This window comes from Lynx canadensis, chromosome D2 (assembly GCF_007474595.2).
Source record: "Lynx canadensis isolate LIC74 chromosome D2, mLynCan4.pri.v2, whole genome shotgun sequence".
In the NCBI taxonomy this organism is placed as follows: Eukaryota; Metazoa; Chordata; class Mammalia; order Carnivora; family Felidae; genus Lynx; species Lynx canadensis.
The window spans coordinates 44955907-44965420 of record NC_044313.2 but is presented as its reverse complement, the minus strand read 5'-3'; positions in this window follow the sequence as shown (position 1 = coordinate 44965420).

Sequence of the window (9514 nt, the reverse complement as noted above, 5' to 3'; positions counted from 1 at the left end):
CTGAATCCCATCAGATAACACACTGCCTTGCTGAATTAAGCAGAATAGACTAGATGACACCACGGAGCCAAATCTCCAAACTGCACATGTCAGTGATATAACACAATGCCCATTTTATTATTCGTGCTATATGCCCATCATGGATTGGTAGGGGCTCTGCTCCACACAACCACTCAGGAGCTCCACCATTCTATTGTAGCTACATGACCTGGAACACGTAGCTTCCTCAATCACTGGGTCTGCTCGTGTGTAGAAGTGTTGTACCAACAATTCACTATTTTTGCCCCACAGGGACATGGCCACCTACAGACCCTTGGCCAACAGGAGCCTTCAGGCCCAACTAACTGAAAAGGGTCTGGGAAAAGTAGGAGACCAAAGAAGAAAAGATTCCAGGTCAATGTGGATTCTTCCTCTAAGCCCTAAGCCATTTGCTTAAGCTTCCATTCAGGGCTCATAACACCCTGTCACAGGTAATTAACTGACTCTACCAGAGTTTTTGGTATTTATTTGGGAAGTTCTTCAATGGGCTGCATTGGTTTGTCCATAATTGCCAGTAAACTAAATCTTTAAACGAAGACACAATCCTGCCTCCAGAATTTATGAATGATGTTCAGGCCACGGAAACGGCAAAACAGGTAAGAAAGCAGTTTTGTCTAAGAAAATCTTTAATGAAAAGTAATGGCAATTACATCTAAAGGTCTAAGAGACTGACAGAAACAGAGAAACCTCTATCAAGGTCGGCCCGCTCAATGCAGAGTCTAAAATCCCAAAAGGGCGCTAAGGCTTGAGACACAGGACAGACCCTTCTTATAATGGGTCCAAACACATGAGATTACCCTTCCCTGCTTTTTCTACTAATTCATCATTTCTGAGGAAATGGTTTTCATCACCTTGGAATCTTAATTTTAAAATTCTTCTCCTTTCAGGCACCTGGGTGGCTCAGTTATACATCAGACTTCGGCTCATAATCTCACATTTCATAGGTTCGAGCCCCACGTTCGGCTCACTGTTATCAGTGCAAAGCCTGCTTTAAATCCTCTGTCCCCCTCGTGCTCTGCCTCCCCAACTCTCTCTCAAAAATAAAGTGTTTAAAGATACATACATTTAAAAAAATAAAATTCTTGTCCTTCAATAAGCCAATCAATAACCTGTGCCCAACCGAAATTACAAAAACACACCAAAGGAAAAAACCTAAATCCCTATTCTAGACCTACTTGTCTGCTCGCCTCACCCACTGTGCTTCATGAAGAGGGCCCCTAGAGCAGGAGGTGAACCCCATCCACTAATGAAGAGGTCCATTAGTTTGCCGGCCTTCAACTAACAAGATGCCTATTAATTCTCAATTAAGTCCTGAGAATCTATAAGTGATCGATGGCATGTGCTTAGGATAAAATGGCATTCAGACTCAGGCCTAACTAAGCAGACTCAACAGAGTGGAGCAAAAAGGTAACAGGACTCTGATCAAGAGAATGATGGCCCAGATCCAAAAAGGGGAGTAGACAGGAGGAGCACATGTGGCCCCAGGAAAGATGGGAAAAAAAAAAAAAAGAATCTCAATATCTGACTTTCCAGTCAGGCTGTTCTTCATAGCTTTGTAAAAACCCTATCCTCTTCATGTAACCTAAGTTGAGTGATATCTGTCCATGTCAGCCAAAAGCGGCTTGATTCTACAAATATTACCGATAATTAGCATTTGTTAAGTGCTTATTTTGTATATCTGGCATGACATTGACATTTTTATACAATCATTTCATTATTCCTATGAGAGCAGTATTATTTTTATCCCAATTTTACATTTGAGGAAATTAACGCTTTGAGAGGCTAATTTGATTAAACTCCCAGCTGAGGCAGGAATTAAACACAGGTGGATCTATACTTATGCTCTTAACTACCATACTAGACTTCTCCTTAACCCTGGAGCTGGGCAATCTTATGAATCTGAGGACTATAGGAGACCAACTCACTCCTCAAAAAAAAAAAAAAAAAAAAAAAAAAAAGTCTGCCACCTGGCTCTCATTCACAGTGACCCTACAATGAAGTTGGAAGACATTCAGGGTAGGAGTTGTATTTAAATCCTGGCTTTATAGTTTACCTAACCTTTCCCCACCCTCACCTTCTTTTACCTATAACCATAAATAAGGTCTAATGTTCAGAGTTGCAAATGGATTAAATGGCAAATGAAAGAGACAGTAGGTAGCACCCAGCAGAGCACCTAACATTTACTATCAGTTCCCTTCCCTATTTGTGTGGTTTAGAAGATTACAGAGCTGGGGCACCTGGGCCACTCAGCTGGTTAAGCATCTGACTTCAGCTCAGGTTATGATTGCACAGTTCAGGAGTTATGAGCCCTGCTTTGGGTTCTGTGCTGACAGCTCAGAGCCTAGATTCTGCTTCAGATTCTGTGTCTCCCTCTCTCTCTGCTCCTCCCTGCTGGCTTTCTCTCCCACTCTCTTCCGTACACACGTGCAAAATAATAAACATTAAAAAAATAGAAGATTACAGAGCTACATTTGCTAAGTACAGCACACAGTAGGTGATGCATGTACATTACATCCCTACCCTCCCTCCAGTCTACAATTTCTAAAATGTCTTGGCCATCAGCTGATGCCAGAATCACCTCAAGGCATCCACAGAGCCTCAGAGCTCAGGGATTTTTACATGAGGGCCACTGATCTCAAACAAGACTTTTTTTTGTTCTTCTAAAATGTGCAACTCTCAGGGAGCTGAGAGAACAGTCTGTGAAAAAGCAAGAAATGCCAGCGTGCTTTTAGAGTTGTCACCAGTGAAAAGTGTTACAGTAGGTTAATGAATTTTTCCAAAAGAATGAACTGTCACAAGGGGGAAAGGAGAACAGGAAGAGGGTGATTACCTGTGTGACTCTAGCACAGGCTTCATTAACACCGCTCGCTACAGACAACTCCAAGTGAGCTCAGTTGGACAGAGATTCACGTCCGCCCAGAGACGGATTCTATTTATGAGAAGGGTGTCTCTGTTCAGCCACCAAATATCAGTAAACACCCAGCTGCTGGCCTTCTGTGGGTGCTCTCTGGATTTCCTCTTTCTTCAGACAAAACAAGAGGCTTTGAGTCCTCCTCAGCCACCTTCTTGCAGCACCACCGTCCATGCAGGGTAGATGACCACCAGCATAAGGAAGGCAAAGTGGGAAGCCCCCATTTCACACTGGAAAAAACTTCACTTCGTTCAGGAAGAGGTTGAGCTTTGGACGTTGGCATCCCCTACTCAAAGTGTAGTCCGTAGATGAGCAACGCCTGCATCACCTGAGCACTGTTAGAAACAATGCACACCCCAAGACCAGATAAATTGGAATCTACACAGTCGAACTGTGTGAGATTGTAAATACAGATTCTGACTCCGGAGGTCTGGGGTGGAGCCTGAGATTCTTCATGTCAAGCAAGCTCCTGAGCAAAGCCAGTGCTACTGGGGCTACAGAGGACTTTGAGCAGCAAGGCTCCACATAACTGATCAAGCCACTGCCCACTGTAACTGACCTGGCTACTATTAGCTTTGTCCTAAGGCATCTATGTCACCCCAGACTGTCACCTACCCAATACCACTGGAGCAGAGAAAGCTAACTGCTCACAAAAAAAATGGGTGTACCTCCAACAGTGTGCAGTTGGAAGGGAGCTCCCACTTAATCACTGATGAAGTTCCTTCCTGGTCATCAGGGGAGACCATGTGACCAATTCTCATCAACGTGATGTGGGCAGGAATGCCATGGATTACATCCAAGCCAGGGCTCTCAGGAAGTAGGGACACTTTGTCCACCCTCTTCCCACTCTACTGGCTGTGGACTCTGAAGTCTTGGTAGATCCTAAATCAAGATGCAAACAGCCTGGGTCCCTGAGTCAACACAGAGAAGAAACCCACCCTCTCACCTTCAGCCCTAATTGGACGGTTACACATCCAAGAAAACAGATTTCTATGGTTTTATGCAACTAAAACCATGGGATTTCTTTTTTTCCACTAGCTAGTGTTAACATTAATACCATCACGACCATTATAGTCTCTCCAAAATTATAGTAGTTACATTTCACTTGGTCATGGCTATTCCCTGCCAGGCACTGTTCAGGATGTTTATATGCATGGTCTCTTAAACCCCACAGCTAAAATGACCCTCATTTTGCAGACACAGAAATGGTAGCTCCAAAAGGTATTAAATATCTTGCTCAGGATCCCACCTCTGTCCAGCAAGTGCAGAGCTGCCGTTGAAACCAGGTGTTTTACTATCAACAAGAGCAAAGCTGGGACTGTAAGGGAGTCCCTTACTCAGTTCTATGGAGATTTGTCCACACAATGAAATGAGATTTCCTTCCCAGGCTACTTATTACCACATCACACCACTGCTTTTCTGCACCTTCTCAAAAGGCCTTCCCTGCTGCCTCTGTCCTTGGTACTCTCCCTCACAAGGTAATTACTAATAAAAATCCTGATGGTATGCAAGAATCCTCCACCCCTCTAGCCTTAGAACTCTCCTGCAGCTGCCGTCTCTCCAGTGTCTCTCTGTATTTTGCAGCACAAAATGGTTGCTGTCAAGATGGTTTAATGTTTCTTGTAGGTCAAGGCTATTGGTTGTTGCAGCAATGCCTTTATTGCTGAGCTGGCCTCCTTCACCAGCTGTTTGTTTTTTGTGGGGTTTTTTTTCCCCTTCTCCTCCTCGCCCAGATGTACACACAGCACTGTAAGAACAGTTGCACTAAAGCCTCCCCAACCAAGGGAAGGCACAAACATACTGGGAGAGAGGTGGTAAACTCAGCCCTGGAAGCCACCGCACTCCCCGCTCACCCTCACCAGTGCAGGGAGCCTAAGGTCAGAATCCTTGCCCTCGCCTTGCTGAGTCCCACCCAGCATGGCTCACGTGCCCACCTTCCTGGGCTTCACCTCAGTACCTCTGCTGCATCCACACAAGACTTTGGCCAGTACACACATGGCTCCTTCAGCCATCCTCAGCCATGTGCAGGAGTTAACTCCAGAGTGAGAAGAGGAGTAGTGGGGAGCCCAGGGAAGTCTTTGAATTGGGTGCAGAAACAGAATGAGGCATTCTGCTCAAGACAGCCAGGAACGAAAAAATGCCAAGGACAAAGAGAGACCAGCTTCCATGCCTGGTGCCAGAATCTTGTGCATAGTAGGTGCTCCCTTACTACCAACATAAACAATTGAATAATTTGCAAGTAGGTGTTCCATGCATGTAAAGAATGTCCTAAAGTGGAACTAGGGGTTTAATATATCTACCATCAGGGAAAGTTTCACAGATGAGAGCTCTAAGCTGGGATGAGGAAGGATGAATAGGAGCTTCCTACGGGGACACAAGAACTCTCACTTCGGGAATACTTCCACCCAAGCTTTATAGCTATAGATGTGAACACAGACTTATGGTAATGCTACCTTGGGTGTGTGTGCACCAATAATGAGTGTCTCTTTTTCCTGACTTGTTTATCCATCTCTAATTAGATCCTCATGGGCCTCTGATTACCATGCTAAAGCAGCTGATGAAAAGAGCCTGGGAGGCAGGCTCATTGGCAAAACACTGGTGACTTATTTGAGAGGAGCCTTCAGGCAACTCTCCCAGTACCACCAGCAGACACTGAGACCTGGTGAGGCCTGCACTGTGCATGCGCTGCTTATTTAATCCTTTCAATAACCCCTGGAGGAAAACTCCGGGAACACAGGGTAATGTGGCTTATTCCTGGTTGAGGTATTAGAAGAAACAGGCAGAATTCAAACCCAGGCTGACACAGGGCACGTGATTTTCACTATAGTACCAAGACACCTGTTCGTGACAACAAGCAAGACCCATCTCTGACTACCACAGGTTGAGGATCCAGAAGAAACATATGGAAACAAACTGCAGTGCACAAGTGCATCTGGACAGTGGGTCAGAATTGCAGCCCACACCTCAGGGTAGCACTGTAACCTGGGGATGGAGAGAAGGATGCCTTTGCTCTCCCACCAGGCTTGGCTCTGAGCCACGTCTCAGGGTTGTACTGGAAATGCTTCCTTTTTCTAATTTCTCATGCCCAGCAAAGACACTTTTTCTTGATTTGCTCAAAGGTGCTGTATAGGGCAGCCATAATCTGCTTTCAGGCTCCCCCGTGGTGCACTAAAGTAGATAATTTGGAGGGCCTCCGGGTCAACCAGGCGGAGATCCAAATCCCGGTTATGCAACTTACAGACTGACCATGCCATGTGACCTGGAGCAAATAATTCAACTTCTCTGCATTTCCCAAGTCCTCATTTACAGGTTCAGGGTACTATTACAGGTCTCAGCAGGCAATTCTGAAACTTGAGTTAAAGATCAAGTTGCACGTGTAACACGGTTGGCTTGGATCCTTAAATTGTTAACTCCCAAATAACAATCTGGGAATCGGAAGCAAGTCTAGGCAAAAACTCCAGTGTGTCCCAGAAGAGAAGGACTTGCTCAGTGGGGACATTTCACTACTCTATTTGCGAGTTCTACCCAAGGTTTTACATTTCCCACATTGCAAGAGTGGACGCTGAACCTTCCTGTCTCAGGCACCAAAACACACCTCCCCGGCCTGCTGATAATAGGCTGGGGACTGGGTAGGGGCCTTCCTCCTGAAATAACAGAAGACGGTGCTTGTGCTCTAAGACTAGGAAGACAGCTTATTTCATTTATCTGAGAACTCAGTTGAGTCCTGGACAAATAGGGCATAATCCCACCTATCATAGGGTTATTGCCTAAGACAATATCTAATAATCACATGATAGCGATAGTGCCTAACACATACAAGCACAGAATAGTTGCTGATGTTTCACACTTCATCTTGCACTATTTTAAGAAACAAGTGCAAGCATTTACATGTAAATGTTCTGCAAGCTGGAGAGCACTTGCTAAATGATGACCTCATTAGTAACACTTGACGCCTCTGGCTTCAGTTTCCCCATGTTTAAAAGATGGATCATATAGCCAGTCTCCAGTGCCCCCATCCCACCATCTCACAGGTTGATAAGGAATTAGATTAAGAGAAGAATTGGAAGGTGTGGCTGGAATCCAATTCACTCTACAATAGGTGTCATCTGTGGTCCTGTTAACAGGATACAAGCCAGCAGGAAACTGTTTACAGGGAAAAAGAAACCACCCTTTTAAGAAAGTTCATTCCGATGACCCTCCCTACAAGGAGTCCTGGGGCCATTCTTACTAGATTCTGAAGACTGAACCCTCTGTCAGATTACTACACCAACATTTCTCAGGTCTCTGAAACTGAGAAAGCCCTCAACTCTTTCTCCGAGCCTCTGGAGCCCATGATAGAGTGGAAGTATTAACAGCCCCCTGACCCTTCACACTGCTGTCACCAGCATCCTGAGCCACAATGGGACAGTTGAGATGCCTGGAGGGGAGAAGCATCTGGACAAAGTAGCTCAGGAAACAAAGGTCCTGGCTTAATTAATGGCTTGTCTCTGTCCACACAGAGAGCCAGGGAAGGCAAATGCTAGCAAGCAGGCAGGGTGAGGCAAGGCAAAACAATCCTGGACCTAACTGATGTTTCCTGCTGTCCAAAGCCCCACCTCCCCACTCCCCACCCCCTGCTAGGAACCTGGATCAGCTCAGCTTTCCTCTGATAACCAAGACCCTGAATAGGTCAAACCCTCCTGGACATGTGTCTCCATGTGGCTCAGAAGTGGCATTTGAGGGGAGAAATGTCAGAGAGAAAGGTCTTGAAATAAAGATGCTGATTTCTGTAGATATTTAAGCCTCTAAGCCCTGCAGCTCCAAAGGCTATCCTAGGGGCCCTTCACGCAGATCTGCTGGTGTGAAAGCTCTGAACGTTGGCCTCCCAGCACTCCAGGACGACTCCACCCAGCTCCTGGACCCACCTCCACACTCCCAGCTCCTTAGAGACCCAGACCATGGCTGGTTGCTCTCTACTTGAATGCAGAAACACAGACATGTCTAGAGCTTCCAATTCAGTGGAGGAACGGCTGCAGGTAAGTGCGTTGTAGTACAAAAGGGATACTGAGCAAGGACCATGTGAGCTCAGAAGAACTTACCCCATCCTGTGGAGCAGCAAAGTGTGAGAAAGCAAGTTCCTGAGTGGGGTCAGAAAAGGGGAGAACAAAAGCCAAGTGTAGGGATGGGTGGGGTTTTCCCAGCAGGGTACACGTCATGAGCAAATCCATGGAGGCACAAGCTGGGAGATTTCAAGGACAGGTTCTAAGGGACTGAGGTTGCTGGGGAATGAGGAAAGGAGGATGCCAGAAAAGGTGGCAGGCTGGGTATCCTGGAGGCTGGGGGTCCCAAAGGTGGGCAAAGGTTACAGGAGGGCAGGGAGGAGATGCTACAGAACGTGGAGCAGGCAGCAATGGGCTCAGAGGTTCATTAGAACACCCATTCTGGCAGCCACATAGAAACTATGGGAAGGGGCAAACTAGGCAGAAAAGGAGGTCCCGCTTAGAACGCAGAGAGGATCCAGGTGAGGAGTGAATGATGCCCCAATTAGACAAGAGTCCTGAGGATTTAAGCAATTCTCCAGGTAGAACCCCCAGGATCTGTAGCCTGCTGAAATAAGGAGTTTGAGATCTGAAAAAGATGGATGGAGAGGGACAGGCAGGCCACTAGCTCAAAAGAACTTAATGACAGTAGATGGCACCATCAAGCAAACCAGAGCTGTCTTTGAGGAGAGCCATGGTTTGGCGGGGGGGCGGGGGAGACATGGCAAGTCTGAGGGTTCTCGGAGACTTGCAAGTGGAAATGAAGAGTGGAAAGCTAGATTATCAACCTGTAGTTCCTTCCTGCCATCACACTGCAGGTGCTATACCTGCCTGATCGTTCACATTGTACAACAAATGCCAAGTGAATGGATGCTGTGAGGTACAGTGAAAATCACTGGGGAACTCATGGGACACAGGGAAGGGAGGGGGTAAGCATATGAACACTTACTGAGGCCATGACAGATCAGAAGATCTACAGATCTCAGTTGGATTTGTACAACAGTCTGGGAAGTGGAATTATTTCCATTTTGCAGAAAATGCTGAAGACACAAAATAGGCTATGCTTGCTTATACTTCAGCGGTATCCCTCCACTTCAAACCCCACTCAGACTCATTGCACAGTGTTTCAGAGCTCCAGCTATAGAATTGAATGAGCCGGGCTGACACTTTGGTTCTCACCCACTAACTGTGTGGCTTTAGAGAAAGGTACTTAACTCTGAGGCAATCTCAACTCTAAAATGCAAATACACAGAATACACATCCCCTGGAATGGTTTGAGAACTGAACGAGCTGTTACAGGTAAGCCTGGAACACAGCTCCCAGCACACCATGAGTGTTCAGCAGCCACCAGCTGACACTGCTCCAAAAGCTCCTCTCCGGGTCTCAGCACAGCAGTCAGAGACAGCAGAAGGGGGGCCTGTGCTTGTGATCTTGTTTTTCATCTAAGATAAACGTCATTTCATCCACTTGCAGGTAAGCAGCCCCAGAGTTAGAGGCCACCCAAAGGCACTTCATCTTTTTTCTTGAGAAGGGTATCTAACACACT